The sequence below is a fragment of the Amblyomma americanum genome, chromosome 4 (assembly GCF_052857255.1).
Source record: "Amblyomma americanum isolate KBUSLIRL-KWMA chromosome 4, ASM5285725v1, whole genome shotgun sequence".
NCBI classification, from domain to species: domain Eukaryota; kingdom Metazoa; phylum Arthropoda; class Arachnida; order Ixodida; family Ixodidae; genus Amblyomma; species Amblyomma americanum.
In genome coordinates this window covers 16,925,237-16,941,372 of record NC_135500.1, presented here as the reverse complement: position 1 = coordinate 16,941,372, position 16,136 = coordinate 16,925,237, and the positions used below count along the sequence as shown (strand labels likewise).

Sequence of the window (16,136 nt, the reverse complement as noted above, 5' to 3'; positions counted from 1 at the left end):
GAAGCTAAATGTGCAGAATGGAGCAACTCCAGCTGCCTCTCTGACCGGCTTCTACACACTCCTGTGCGGACCATTCTTATCCTAGATATGCGAGATTTGCTGCCGTCTGCTCGATGCACCTGCCACAGCATATTTCGATGATTATAGGAAGGCAACCAGCCTATAAAACCTCAATACGTGCAGCGAAGAGATGAGTGGTGATGCAAACAGCACTGCTAGCCGTGCATAGACAATGCATTTCGCTGGCACGCTCACCCGCTGGAGTACTACAACTCCCAGGGTGCTCCGCAGCGGCACTGCCGTAGCGTAATTGCTTGTGAAATGGGTCTATTGCAGCCTAAATTAATGCAACACGGGTTTCCCATTGGTTTATCTAATGGGAACGGTGGTCCCCTGTTGGATTGCCGACTTCTGATTGGTTGCTCTGTTGTCTATCCTTTCTAAGTCCGTCATCTTTTTGTGCCGTTTTTTCCAGGATGCTCCACCTGCAACACGCAAACCGAAGTGGCTTTAAAGCTGTCAAATTGACTTTAATATCACGCAGAAATTAAGTGCAATGGACCACAACGCTGGCCCACTGGCATGTGAGTCACCGAGCTTTGGCTGGCGATGCCCTGGGAGTAGTCCCGCAGCCAACTGCTCGGTTTTTTCAGTCCAAAGCCAAGGAGTTGGCTGGGGGACTGCTCTCTTAAAGGGTGTCAACTGGTTCCTAACCAACCAATACCCTTACTGTTTGCAAAGAGATATTCATAGTTTGGTGTCCAACTTTTCAGACGGGAGCCATGTTTCCTTTCAATTGACCATGTCACCTTAAGGGTAACGGAGTGGATTCCAAGAGAAGGCAAGCATAGCAGGGGGCGGCAGAAGGTTAGGTGGGCGGATGAGATTAGGAAGTTCGCAGGAAAAGGGTGGGCGCACCTGGCAAAGGGCACGGTTAATTGGAGAGGCATGGGAGAGGCCTTTGCCCTGCAGTGTGCGTAGTAAGGCTGATGATGATGATGACCATGTCATTCCAATTGGAAGATGTTTCTTTCAATTGTTTTCCAATAAACAAGAATTCTCCCACTTAAAAGTCCAATGGGAAGCAATTCTATTTTTTCTGCCTGGAGGTGCAGAGGTTGAATGCAATCCAGAAGATCAAACTGCTAATACCGTTTTTGTACCTTAGAGTAATACCCCTGTCACACGGGCACCGCAAAGGCCTTTCAGAATCGGTTCCTTATATCCAAAGGCTTAAGGAGTTGAGCTACATGGCACAAATGTTGCGCCTTTGCCGCTAAGGGCCTTGGAGGCGAAGGCGCCCGTCCGAGACCTTTGAAACCCAAAGGCGCGGCCTTCGAGAACCTGCGACGGCAGTGCAATCCAATGTCAAAAAGCAAAAGCAATGAAAAAAAGTAGATGAAGCCAACAATGTTTGAAAAAAATCTTAGCTGTGTCCCGAAAAACATGTGGAAGCCCCAAATATAAAATTCCAATTGGCCTGACATAACTTGTTTTAAACAGAGTGATTGATTAAAAGTACAGATAGAAACCCTACGATTGTGTATGCGGAGACGAGAGGATGTTCGGCCCCTGAGAAAGCTGAGCACCTGGCTTGCGCACAAGTTTCCCATGCCGCCAATGGGCCGTGTGGCAACCCTTCAAACTTTCGCTACCCCTGATATCGAACTCCAATTCACATGCTGCAAGTGATTCCCAACGAAATATGGCAATCTACTTAAGGCTCAACAGTTTAACAACCCGACTGAAACTCGGAGTGTGTGTCATCGGAAATCTTGAAACCGATTGAAACGTCCAATTAGCACCGACTGAAACTACCAATTGGGTCCATTGTTTATTTTTACAACACGGCCTTTCAGGAGACAGACACCAGTCCAAAATGACTGCGGACTAGCTACAGGCCTTGCCCACCCAACTGCTGCGCGCGGCAACCGAACGGAGTGCGACGATCGCGGTGCTGCCCTCCGACCGCACTGCGTAGCCTCATTCAGAATGCATGGTCTTGTTACACGGCAGGTGATTTGCCACGGGCCGATGCGATCGCCGGACGCCAGCAGGTGCGATCACACACGCGTGGCCTACTCCGAACAAAGCTGGGCGGCCGAAGCGCCCGGGACACTGCGCCGCACACGTCCGAACACCCCCGTAGGACAGTTGAAAAAGTTTCCAACCAGACGTTTTTACGCTCGCTGTGAACCTCAAGCGGTGCCTCAACAACACGGCAAGTGGCGCGCGCCCCGCCCTGAGAACTGGCAACGCAAAGCCGCTCGAAAAACCAGTTTTTTGAACGACGCATCACGGCGGCATTTCCTCACGCTGTTGATGTACTGGAAGAGGATTGGTTGCGAAGCATGTATGCAGCATGCACACGATCGCAGTTTCCATTACTACACTTCAGCCGAAAACCAAGATAGTCCAGCTTACCTCAGGAAATCCCGGAAATCCAAACCACACCACAGCACCGCACGCAAACCACCGCCGCCACCGCTCCGATCCTTCGCCGCCGCTGCGCGGCTGCGCCAGCTGCCCGCGCGTCGGAAGTGACGTCACTATCAAACAGGAAGTTGCTCTCGCATATGAGAAAAAAGAAACCTGTCGCCTTGTCGTCTGCTGCTGGTATCTTTTTCCGATCTCGCAGCCCCCGCGGCACTTTCAGCACCATTTCCAGTTTATTTCTGCGATTCAGATACCAAGAGTACTCCTAAGCCTTCTAGTGTTTCCTTCTCAGGTCTGATGGTAAAATTTATTTAAAGCGAAATTTCATTAATTAGGGCTTACTCTGCAGGCAAACTCTCGAAATGCACCTTGTCGAAATGGAAAGGAAAAGCATCGCGAGAGCAACGAGAAATTTTAGCACTCGGAAACAAAGCGCCGTTTTTGTATCTATCTTTGGTCCTCCATAATACGCTGCTTGTCCTTCCAGTAGCCGATTTAATCCGATTCTAAACTCTAGCCAACTTAATTAAAATCGGCATATACACGATTCCTACACGAAATGTATCTTAAAAGTGTATTTTGTGTGAGATACAAAGCTGAAGGCACCACATGGAAACTAGCTGGCTAATTATTTTACACAACCTTTAATTCTTAAATCTGCGGCACGGTGCGGAGCGTCCAGCGCTGGATTAAGGGGGGGGGGGCTAAGGGGGCTGCAGCCCAGGGCCTCACCTCGGACAGTAGCGAAGAGGGCCCATTTATTCTAACCTGCTTAGTATATGGAACCATGCGCAACGGAACTTCGAGCGACATGTATGAAGCGAGAAAACCAGAACGAGCAGACGGGGCCCCCCGTCTAATGTAACAGCATGCGTTCAGCCTGATCATTTGTCGAGAGCTTGTCAAGCTGCAAAAACATGAATCCCCGCCACCCCGGCGGGGCCCTCTTTCTTAGGAAGCGAGGTGTGTTTGCTTGTAAGTGTTTTCGTGGTTTCCTATCAGTCCGTCAGTCCAGTGCTGTCTGGAGAGGAGGGGCAAGAGGGAAACACCTAAAACATGTAATGTGGGATGAGGACGTAAATCTCCGTTGCCCCTCGTCACCACCACGCCACCCTCCGCCTCTCAAATAGTTCCGCCGCTGTCCTTCTCATAGAAAGGATGTGCGGCAGTACCCAACAGTGCCTCTCATTCGACTTTTCTTTACCGTGATGGTAATTTGGGCGGGGGAGGATGAATCCGATAGCAGGTGATGATGAGTCTGATGGCAGAGTCTAGGCAGGAAAGGAAAGAAGACGTCACACGTGCTTTTGTCCGCGTGCCGTGGGGCATGGAATGTTCACTGCTCAGGCTAGGGTTGTGGAAGAGTGAAGGGGAAGTTGGAGAGCTGGACACAAAGGCCTGTCTCCAGGGCCCATTCCTGCCTAGTGGCTGCGCACCCTCGCGCGCGCTCGACGGAAAAAGTAGGCCCGACTGGCTGCCGAACTTTCCAGAAAGAAGTAGAAAAAGATGACTCAGAGGCGACGGAGGGCGAGTAACTACGGCCGCGCTAGGAGTCGCCCTCCCGCCTTCGTTCTCGCGCTCGGCGTCGACGGGGCGAAAGAAAAATCGAGAACCTCCCAGAACAGACGATTGCTCCTAGCCGATAGGAAGACGAGACCGGAACGGGAGGAGTGAGTTCGTACGGAGCGGGAGGGAATTTGTACAAGGAACTCTATGCATATGGGAACGCCTGCTTCCCAATGGTCCATGAATATCCGGTAGTAGAACTTTCTGACGGGTTAGTTGGTACATCTCTATTAGACAGCGTGCGCTAACAGGACGTACACAGGGAACTTGGAGACAGAGGGAAGAAGCGAGGAAAGAAGCGCTTCTTTCCTTTGTCTCCAAGTTTCCTGTGTACGTCCTGTTAGCGCACGCTGTCTAATATGAATATCCGGCGGACATCCGATTTAGATCCGAACGTCGAGGACCTAAACAGGACGGCCAGGGTACAAACACAGGACATTGACTTTCGGGCATCACCACGTCTATTTATTTTAACGCAAGAGGCGTCCTACGGAAGTCCGCACACGGCTGTCCGATATATATCCTGCGACCAACGTACTCCGGACGTCCTCACTGGGTGTCTTTTCAACGAGATTTGTGACACCAGCAACAAATGCTTCAAGTCGGTTTTTGATAATGCAATCTGTACGCTGTTTAAATCAGTGCCAGACCTATCCCCGTCACTAGAAAGCTTTAGCTCTACCGTACGGTAAAACACGGTAACTACAGCGATTGCTACCGTACGGCAAATGTGGCTTGGCAAGCGAGGCAACGGCAGCAACGGTAACGCGTTACCGTACTTTCCGTATGGCTAACCGGCTACGCCAAACAATGCGCTTGTCATGCAAACTACTGTGGAAATTACGAGCGTCAACAGGGACTGCGCCTCACCTTCGCGATCGCTCCGTACCTATATCCAGCTGACTTTCAACATATAACGCGGCACAAGATGGGTCAGGCAGTGTTATATCAGCAATTTTTATGCTCCATTATGCCGCATGAAATACCAGCCCTGTCGACGACGGTGCCGTGCTCGAAGTTCATCTCCAGCTGCACATCTTCGGACGCTTGGCGCTATAGTAACAGACAGACGCGGTGCGCGTCTATGGAAGGAAGTTGATCGGGGGCTGCGATTCAGCCCCGAACCACCGGTTAAGCTCGCATAAGCCCGCCCGGTGAGGAGCTCCCGGGGGACGCAGCATTCTCGGCCAGCCACGGACCATCCAGGCAGCGTGCGCCAGTCATCGGGACGGCCACCGTTGGACACCTGTGGTCGCGTCGGACTGACGGCGTGCCCGGTGCGGTGAACAATTAGCATCCATTCATGCGAAAATGCTCGGTCGGAAGCATCAAAGTGGTGCGTCTAAACGAAAGGCGAAGTTAGAAAGAGAAGAGCGTGAAAACAAGCTACCAAAGATGAAAAAGTACCTACTGAATGCAGCTACCGCGGAGCAGCATGATCGCTCTACACAGAGTCCGTGTCAAACTCCCAATATTACCGACTGTGCTTCTGTGGAGGACTTGCCAACTCCATCACCACGGTTTCCTGGGAAGAAGCAAAGTTTGACTCATCTTGGTTGCTGGATCCTGTGAAAACGGTGCCAACCTCGGTCGTTCATATTTCTGAGCAACCGACGCTAACCGAGCCCTGTCCTGTTCCTGAGTCAGCAACGTCTATGCTACTCGGCCGGGTCCCTGCCAGAGAGCTCCAGGTGTCCGGTCCGCCACGCCAGATTTCTACTACTGCTAATCAACAGGTGCCAAACCTCCCCGATGGGCCTCCTTCTACTGACGAGCGCCAGGAAACAATACTCCAAGAACCGATTCATTTGTTTCCTGTTAGTTTGGCTTCAAATAATCATGTTCCCACCCACAAAGCGTGCCTCGAGAAGTCGAATGAGACGGCTTCTCGTTGCGACAACAGAGAAGTGCAGACAACCCCGCAGCAAGAGGTACGTTGAGGGATTCTCCGAAGTGACCCTGCTAAGTGGCCGGACATTATTACTGACAGCTTTTGGAGTGCATGCCTTGAGAAAGGGCCATTGTATTTTCAAAATCTGGCAGAAAATTTTCCGTCTTCCGAAAGGCAATACAAAACTTAGAAACGCTATGTCACCTCATCTTTTCGTGCGAAAGGCTGTAAATGGGGAGGCGTACGAGCGACACTGGTTAATGTACTCGGAGTCCAAAGGTTCCGTTTACTGTTTCATGTGCAAACTATTTTCGATTTCAAACAACCCCAGTGCTTTCACCACGCACGGCTTTTCTGGTTGGAAAAGAGCAGAAGAAAAGGTTTGCGCACATGAAAATAGCGCCGGGCACCGGAACTGCTTGGCAGCATGGCTCGCCCGCCCCAACTCGAGCAGCACAATTGACAAGGAGCTAGTTAAGCATCTTGTCGCTGAGACCGCTTACTGGACAGATGTGTTGAAGCGCGTAGTCGTTGTAGCTAAGCTTCTAGATGAGCGCAACCTAGCGTTTAGGGGCAGTGAGGAGATTTTTCGCTCACCGAGAAATGGCAATTACATGGGAGTGCTTGAGGCCAATTGCAAAGTTTGATCCCTTTCTAGAGGCGCACATCAAATGCTACGGGAACAAAGGAAACGATCATCCATCGTATCTGTCAAAATCCAGATGAATTTATCGAGCACATGGCAAAGGCTGTCAAGGAACGTCTCGTTGACGAAGTGAAACGCGCAAAATAATTTTTAATTATTGATTTGACTCACGACCTTTCTCACGTTGATCAGCTGTCAGTTGTTTTATGATACTATTTAAATGGGAAAGTGTACGAACACTTTCTTGGATTTGTTCCAATCGAATCGCATACCGGCTTGTACCTTTTTGATACCGTGATGTCCCTCTTGGCGACGAATGACACCCCAATTGATGATTGTAGGGGCCAAGCTTATGATAATGAGAGTAATATGTCAGGAAAATGCAAAGGACTGCAAGCTCAAATCAAACACCTGAATGAATTCGCAGTCTACGTCCCTTATGCTGGTCATTCACTGAACTTAGTTGGCGCGTGTAGCGTTGACAGTTGCCTTGAAGCAGTCAAATTTTTCACTGTAATTCCGAGACTGTATGTGTTCTTTGCTGCCTCACCTAAGCGATGGAGGTATCTTTTGGACAGCATGGGAGGAACTGGCCTGCAGCTTGTTTTGAAAAGTCTCCCTGAGACCATGTGGTCCATACACGCTGAATCATGTAAGGCCATTCTGAAAAATTTCAATGCAGTCTTGTGTTGCCTTGAAGCTATCTCAAAGAACAAGGAAGAAAACGGTGACACTAGGAACGAAGCGCACTCTCTGTAAAGAAACAACACTTCCCCAGAAAGAAACGCCAAGCTGTGGTAAAGAGCTACAAAGCAGGAACAGACGGCAACAGAAACCTGGGCACCCTTGGAAGCACCCGAAAGGCGGCACCGCAAAAAGAGCGGACAAAAGACCACCTACAGCACGTCGCCTTTAATCGGCAGCGACATATATAGGGGAGAGCCGCGCGGTCGGCTACAGACGGCGCTTCAGCTCTACACGCCCGCAAGCGGTCTCCTTCCCGAATGATGTCGGCCACGGCGCAAGTGTGGGGGTGGGGACGCGACCACCAAACCATGTGCACGTGCGGAGGAGAGAGAAAAAGTGCCTCGTGGACATTGAGGGTGAAAAAGCGGGTGGACGGGGCCAGTGCAAAAAGAAGAGTCGTCGGAAGAAGACGTGTGTAATGTTTCTTGAATATAGCCAATGTTTTTGTTATCGTTAGACAGTTTTTGTCCCCGTGTGAATTATCCGCTATTATTCGAACCCTAAAAGTGTAAAGCTCAAAGTTGTAGCATTATCGTTAGATTCAAAAGAATCTACTATACATTACACTCTCTCTTCAAGAAAATGACAAAACTAGAGACTGCAATCATGGTGATTTTCTGGAGTGAAATCTTGGAGCGCTTTGACAAAACGAGCGTAGCCCTTCAGAAACCAGGCCTAGACATTCCACCTGCTGTAGACCTGCTGAGCTCTCTACAAGGCTTTGTTAATACCTCTCTTTGACACCTTCGAAGAGAGAGCACGCACGCCAAGTACCACACGATGTTATCAGGATGAGGACCAACGCATCGTTTTGAGTAAGCCCCCGGACGGAAAAAGCGATAATGCGCTACAAGGTAGAAAAAGGTGTATCGTAGAGACCTACAGTGTTGTACTTGACAGTCTAGGCTCTGCTTTGCGAGTGCGAAAGGCTGCCTACACTGAACTCTGCGAAAGGTTCGGATTCTTAAAATTGCTGACAGAAGTTGGGAGCGAGGCCTCTCTGTCAGAGCACGCTGAGAAGTCGGTGAAAACCTACAAAAACAATTTGGAGCCAGCATTTTCCGATGAAATCGTTCAGTCTGCGAACTTTCTGAACAACTCTGTGTGCCAGGACACGAGTCCCCTGGGAATAATGAAGTTGCTGCACGAAAGAAAGCTTATTGATGTGTTTCCGAACCTTTCTATTGCATTCCGAATGTACTTAAGCATACAAGTGGCAAACTGTGAGACCGAATGATCGTTTTCCAAGTAGTCGCTGACAAAAAATCGCCTTCGTTCGAGCCTCCTTGACAATAGGGTGAATTCGCTTGCTATCATGTCCATTGAAAGTGACCTCCTCCGCGATCTATCCTTCGAACAGACTATATCTGATTTCGCTAAACCGAAGGCGCGAAAGATGTCATTTTAAAAGAGGACTGTTTGCACTATACATGAATAGTTCCAATAAGTTCGCTGTGTCGCCTCCCAGCCTCCACGTTGCCAATGAAACGCTGAGCAGTGTAATTCAAGAAATGCGAATATTCGTTGCTCGTCTCTTGTTTGTTCTGCTTGTGTTATTTAGCGTGCTTATAAAGCCTGGACTCCATGTACGCGAAAACTCACGCGAACGCGAAGGCGACGGCGGCAAGCGCCGAGCGACGCCATCACGCGAAGCAAAATGCATGTGTCGCTTGCCGTGTCGCTCGGATCTGCACCCACAGAAAATTTCGCTCGTCGCCCGGAAGTCCCCCACGCGACTGGCCAATCAGAGCCCCCCAAAGCCGTTTCCGGTTTGTCCACGGTTTCTCACGGGCACATCTCACGAAACCACCCCGTCGTCTTGGTCATCGCCACCGTCGAGAAAATATTTGGTTTTGTAGCTGAGAGGCAGACCCGCACGATTTAAATAATTAAAACAATCTACTTGTTGGGTGCGGAGGGCTAACAGCATTTGGAGCGGGCTACGCTAGCGGGCGTACTGCAGGGAGAGATGCATGTCGAGCCGCGGGTACCGGCGCTCGATCCACCGTGCTGCTGCGCTCCACCTGTGCAGAAACACTCGCGGCGCGCATTCTCAGTGGTATATTATAGTTTGCTCACTTACAGTCAGGTTGCGGTGACAGTTTATGGGAGTGTTTTTACTAAGCCGGAGTGCACAGGCACCGAACGAAAGCACACCTCCCCCGTGAACCCGTGATGTGACTTCGTCTCCGCAAGCACGCCTTTGGCTATCTCCACTGCCGCTACACCGCTGCCGTGGAGGAAATATTCCTTTGGCCCTGACTATGAGGCACACTCACAAAATTTTAAGAGAGAGAACAGGTTACGGGCGTGTTTCTAAGCTTGAGTGCGCAAAGCACGGAATCCGCTGCGCACGTCGCGGGTTCGCGTCGCCTGCCGCCTTCGCTTGCATGGAGGTTGCCCACAAGCGACAGAGCGAACGCCAGCCGTCGCCGCCGCCGTCGCCTTCGCGTTCGCGTGAGTTTTCGCGTACATGGAGTCCAGGCTAAGAACTGTATTTTTGTTGTTTTTGATAGTGCCATGTTCATTTGGTGCCGTCCTTGCTTGTCTTACCTTTAACGAAAATATTTTCAAATAATGTTTTGTAATTACAGTTGGTAATTTTCATCTGTATTCTAGTGCTTTTTTATGATGGTTGTATTGCCATAAGTATTGTATATATCTATTGCATATTTATAGAGTATCGTGTACAGCGATTACTGCAGTCTGATGCTTGAATTTAAATAAAGAATGTTTTGGATACAACCATGCGTGTCCTCACGGGATTAAACTTAGTGGCGCAAACATAGCCCAGCTTCAGAAGGATCGACATCTGAGCTGTGTTGTCTTTTATGCGTTCTTGTTCGTCTTGAGTGCATTATCCTTCTCCTTAAAGCCTAGCTTTTGCTGAGAACAGAATGCAGATTAATCGCAAAGTGAACATATGTATTGGTGTTTACCACAGCACGCGTTTCAAGCAAGTTTAGCTGTTTTCCTTATAATAATAACAACAATAATAATCCCGTTGAACGCACTTTTTTAATTTGGTGAAATTGAAACATGGCATATTTCCAGTAGCGTAGCAGGCGACAGGTGGGGCGGGGTCTGTATAGGAAAAGGGGGCCTGCATGTGCATTAGCCCAGGGCCACCATTTTTCTTAATCCGTCCCTGGGCGCGTCAATGGAGCGATAAAAGGCGCGGCGCGCGTTCAGTGAGATGGCCACACGGCGACGAGAACTCGCGGCCGTAATAGATGCAGAATTTTGCGGTACGCCGGTGATGTTACTTCGGGCACTAATCAACCCTGCAATGATTACTAGAAATTATTGTGGTGTTGGCTGCAACAGCACTTACCGGGATTCACGTGGGACAAGCTTTACAGCCAGCCGACCGAAGACCGTGTCGTGTCAGCAAAGAATGTCCGCACGATTATGTCGTTCAGTGGAAAAAGTCTGATTGCGTTAATTAGGTAGTGTGTGAGGAGATCTTAAAATGGGAAACGTTAGGTTGATGAATTATAATTAGTTCATAAAAATTAATCGAAATATGTTTATTTATTTATTTATTTATTTATTTATTTATTTATTTATTTATTGATACTGTCAGCCGTAAGGCCGTTACAGGGTGGATGCATACAGCTCAAGAAGTACACACAGCCACAAGTACAAAATTTATACAGACTTATATGAAATCAATAATCTTGCTAGCAGATAAGCCACAAGTGCGTCAGATAGGTAAGTGTTCATAATAATACGCTCGGTTTCAGACCAACGAAATCGGAACCACAGGTGAAGAACATAATGACTGACAGCAAAGGCAAATGGTTTCTATAGGCTTAAATAACGGGACAGATAAGTTTCAAATTGGAGTAGATTGTCTGCTTGTAAAAGGTTCTGAAAGCCGCCGCGGTGGCTGAGTGGTTATGGCGCTCGGCTGTTGGCCCGAAAGACGCGGGTTCGATACCGGCCGCGGCGGTCGAATTTCGATGGGGGCGAAATTCTAGAGGCCCGTGTGCTGTGCGATGTCAGTGCACGTTAAAGAACCCCAGGTGGTCGGAATTTCCGGAGCCCTTCACTACGGCGTCTCTCATAGTCTGAGCTGCTTTGGGACGTTAAACGCCCCCAAACCAAACCAAAAGGTTCTGAGGCAAGGAAGTCCATTCAGCTATGGTTCCGGGGAAAGATTATTTAAAGGAATTGATTCGGGCTGTCATGGGTGTGACCTGATCTTTTTGAGAAGATCTGACAGCTCTAGAGGAATGCTGTTTCAAGTAGAAGTGGTTAATATAGAACAGATAAAACATTTTTAGCCTGGCAACCTTCCTTCGCTTTGAAAGTTGAGGCAAGCTTAGTTCACGAAGAATATCAATCACTGAATCTGTAAATCTGTATTTTGACAGAATGAACCTAGCCGCCCTTCTCCGAACTTTTTCGATCCTGTCAATTTGGTTTTTCTGATGCGTATCCCATGTGACGCTCTCATATTCCAGTGTCGGTCGTACCAGCGCGAGATAGGCTGTTAGTTTTACTTTTGTGGAAGCAAGCTTCAGTTTTCTTCTTATCAACCACAGTTTTGTTTCAGCTTTTGAGCATATGTTATTGATGTGTGTATGCAAGTTTAGATTTGAAGTTATAGTGACGCTTTGATATCTGAAATGGTGGGCTCGAGTTATATGTGCCCATCTATTTCATAATCAAAAGAAAATATATTTTTGGTTTTATTGGAAATTGTAACAAATGAAGTTTTTGCAAAATTGATTTCTATTTTGGATAATGTGCACCATTGATTGATAGTGCTCAATCCCGAATTTAGTAGTAACTGGTCTTCTTGGTTTGAAATGACAGAGTAAATTAAACAATCATCCGCAAAAATCCGGACTGTAGCATGGGACGGAATAGAAACTGCGATAGAAATAGAATATAAAAGCTGTTCGTACAGCTTTTAGCCCAGGTCACCATCCATATACTTGCTGGAGAATAAAATATGATTTGATTTGATTAGATTTGATATCATTAACGTAGCATAAAAATAACAAGGAACCCAGCACAGACCCCTGAGGGACTACCGAGGGTACCCCCAGGACGTCTGATTTAGCGCCATCTAATTCCACGAACTGGGTTCTGTTAGTTAGATAAGCCTGTATCCACCGTACAATATTACTGCTTATGCCAAGCTCGAACAGCCTATCACAAAGTTCATCATGTGGGACACTGTCGAATGCTTTAGACATGTCCAGACAAACTGCATCCACTTGATCCCTGTTGTTTATTGCTTTAGAAAAATCATGCACCGTTTCTACAAACTGAGTAACAGCAGATAACCTCCGTCTGAAACCATGCTGATAGGGCCAATGTGGAAGACTGGGCGAGTTGGTAGGTAGTCATTCTAGAAAACACAGCGCACACAGGACAGGGACCAAGGGAAGAACCGACGACACGAGCGCTGAGTCGTCGGTTCTTCCCTTGGTGCCTGTCCTGTGTGCGCTGTGTTTTCTAGAATGCTGATAGGGATTTAGCTTGTTGCCCTCAAGATAGTCGGATAAGCAGTTTGCCGAGATATGCTCAAGTATCTTGCAGCAGGCGCAAGTGATAGAAATAGGTCTGTAATTATCGGGAATGTGCTTGTTTCCAGATTTGTGTAATCCTAAACTGCGGCCAATCATTTAGTAAAAAATGCTGCTCTAGAGATGCCTTAAATATGATGAGTAAATATTTAGCTACCCATTCGGCATATCGTCTAGAGAACTCATTTGGAATAGAATCAGGACCAGAAGACTTTTCGTGTCTAAATCAAGCAGGAGGGAAAATATGCCTTGCTCAGACAAAGTAACATCTGCCATGTCTGACGGCGGTATGCACTTATCGCTACTAGAATTATCAGGCTAAGATGTAGGGTGGCTGAACACAGACAGAAAATAAGTATTGCACCTGTTAGCAATTTCTGATTGATCAGTAATAACATGACCATCCACTTCAATAAACCTCATTTTTTCATACGAGGGTGAAAGGTGACGCCAAAAATGCTGTGGGGAAGTTTTCATAAATTCTGTTAGCTTTTTTTTAAAGTACTTCTCTTTTGCCATCATCAACATCTGTTTAAGCATCAAGGAAAGGCACGAAATTTCATTTTGATTCTTTTCTAGATTGCGTTTTCTACGTTTTATCTTGCGCTTTAGTTGGATAATTTCCCGATTTATCCAATGATTCTGCTTTCTGACAGTTTTAATTCGATGGGGAACGAAATTTTTCAAGCAAAAGTTGACAACACGTTTAACTTTGTCCACAATGTGTTGACGTCATCCTGCACATCAAAGGAGTCTAAAGACATTTCCAAATAGTCTAAGATGCTTTCACCGTCAGCTCGTGAAAAATCTTTAACAAAAATAGTCCGCATTTTTTCATGTTTTCGAGGTCTAAGTTGTTTTAGGGTGACTAAGAAAAGCTTATGATCAGAAAGCCCTTCCTGGATAGACACTTCATATTCGGTTATTTTGCTGCTTATAAAAACCAAGTCCAATATTGATTCTCTAGTTGCTCCTATCCTTGTTGCTTGTTTAACAATTTCTGTGAGATCATTATTAAAAGCGATGTCCAGCAGGGCATCACAGTGTATAGCATCAGTTCTATCTGTGTCTAGCGACTCCCAACGGACGCGTGGCAAGTTGAAATCACCTTCAATGATTACTCTTGCATTGGCAGATACATTACTTTAAAGATAGTCTTGCAACGATTTAAGAAACATGACAGGGGCGTTCGGGGGCCTATAAATCGCTGCAATGGCACAGAAAGAAACGCCAAGTTCTAGCCTGCACCAGATGCTCTCTGTTTTGGGGCAATCTTTCATGGGAACAAATTCAATTCTTTCTTTAAATGTAAGAGCTACATCACCACCACGTGAAGCACGATCCTTCCGAATCGTTCTATATGTGGGCGGTATGATCTCACTATCAGCAATTTCAGGACACAACCATGTTTCCGTAAGTGTAATGACATCCCGCTTATGAATCATGATAATGTGTTCAAGTTCAGCGGTTTTATTCAGGAGGCTGCGCGCATTGACATTTATCAGAACAAAATTCCTCTCTTCCGTCCCACACTGTCACGTTGATTTGCTATCAGTAACGATCGCCCGTTCTGCCTTGACACGGCAGTTGTTTTCGTCATCCAAGAAAAAAGCTTCTTTGTCAATGAAAATTCTATGGGGTTCGAGCCGAACCTTTGCGCCATTGTCCTTTTCATGTTTCGCACTATCCCACAGTTTCTTACGCTTTTGTAAAGTTGCCTGAGAATAATCATGTCATAACGAAAATTTGCTGCCCTTTAACTTCTGTTATCAAATAATTTCATCTTTTCGTTGTAGTCAAAAAGTCTAATTATCACTCGACGCGCCTTGTCTATGCGCTTCTTTCCAAGTCTGTGTATCCGCTCCACTGTGTTAAATTCAACACCAAGGCGTTGGCGTTCATGGAAGACGTCATGCAACACTTTCTTCTTGAGGTCATCTGTGGTTTCGGTATCTGTTTCGGTTATGCCGAACACAAGAAGGTTATTTTGGCGACTTCTATCTTCCAGCTCAATTATTTTCTGTTGCTGCAACGGAGAGGGGCTCCCATGCTCTGTACCAACGAATCTAGTCGTTTTTCATTTTCTTGTATGTTCATTAATGTATTTTCAATCTCATGCATCTTTGCACTGACTTTTTCCAGTTGTTTAAAAAGAGAACTCTGGTTTCCTTTAATTTCCCTGACATCTTTCATTAGCGTTTTCTGCCCTTTCATGAGTTGACTGAACATTTGCTCGACAGTTTCTGCCCAGGATTTAGCTCAACATCCCCGGAAAGCATCAACAACAATGAAATGCACTCCAGCACAAGATCAGAACACACTGTGGGGCACGACAGAATGATGAACCTATCATCACTCCTAAAATATTTTGCATGCTTACAAACCTGTACAAACAGGATAAACGGTTCAGAAGGCTTCATCCTGGAGGCTTCGCTGTGCCCACAGAGTGGCTCGAAGTCGACTGAGCTCAAGTAGCTGGTGCTGTCCGTAATCATTGCCGCAGTAGGCGTCGAAGGGAACACGTGCGCAGGTCCGTCCCAGGTGGCAGCTTTCCACGCAGGTAGGAGCGAAAGATGATCTCTAAAGCTGGTAGCGACAAAGCACGTACTTGAGGCGTGATCCAGAGTTGAAGCATGGCACAGGAAAGTCTGTAAAAACCGGATAAACGGTTCAGAAGGCTTCATCCTGAAGGCTTCGCCGTGCCCACAGAGTGGCTCGAAGTCGACTGAGCTTAAGTAGCTGGTGCTGTCCGTAATCATTGCCGCAGTAGGAGTCGAAGGGAACACGTGCGCAGGTCCGTCCCAGGTGGCAGCTTTCCACGCAGGTAGGAGCGAAAGTTGATCTCTAAAGCTGGTAGCAACAAAGCACGTACTTGAGGCGTGATCCAAAGTTGAAGCATGGCACAGGAAAGTCTAAAAACAGGATAAACGGTTCAGAAGGCTTCATCCTGAAGGCTTCGCCGTGCCCACAGAGTGGCTCGAAGTCGACTGAGCTTAAGTAGCTGGTGCTGTCCGTAATCATTGCCGCAGAAGGCGTCGAAGGGAACACGTGCGCAGGTCCGTCCCAGGTGGCAGCTTTCCACGCAGGTAGGAGCGAAAGATGATCTCTAAAGCTGGTAGCGACAAAGCACGTACTTGAGGCGTGATCCAGAGTTGAAGCACGGCACAGGAAAGTCTGTAAAAACCGGATAAACGGTTCAGAAGGCTTCATCCTGAAGGCTTCGCCGTGCCCACAGAGTGGCTCGAAGTCGACTGAGCTTAAGTAGCTGGTGCTGTCCGTAATCATTGCCGCAGTAGGCGTCGAAGGG

The 16,136-nt window shown here is 47.6% G+C and overlaps 2 protein-coding genes across 4 annotated transcripts in view; one reads left to right on the top strand and one right to left on the bottom strand.

Annotated features, from left to right (window-relative positions):
- Positions 1–2,524, bottom strand: part of pck (Claudin superfamily protein pickel) — a 52,640-nt gene extending 50,116 nt beyond the window's left edge. For both annotated transcript variants that reach the window (XM_077660743.1, XM_077660744.1), the window contains exon 1: positions 2,425–2,524. The gene's annotated coding sequence lies outside the window, so the exon portion shown is untranslated. The remainder of the gene's footprint in view (positions 1–2,424) is intronic.
- The window catches only part of LOC144127807 (uncharacterized), a 1,292,097-nt gene that overhangs the window by 815,185 nt on the left and 460,776 nt on the right, over positions 1–16,136 (top strand). The window lies entirely within an intron of this gene.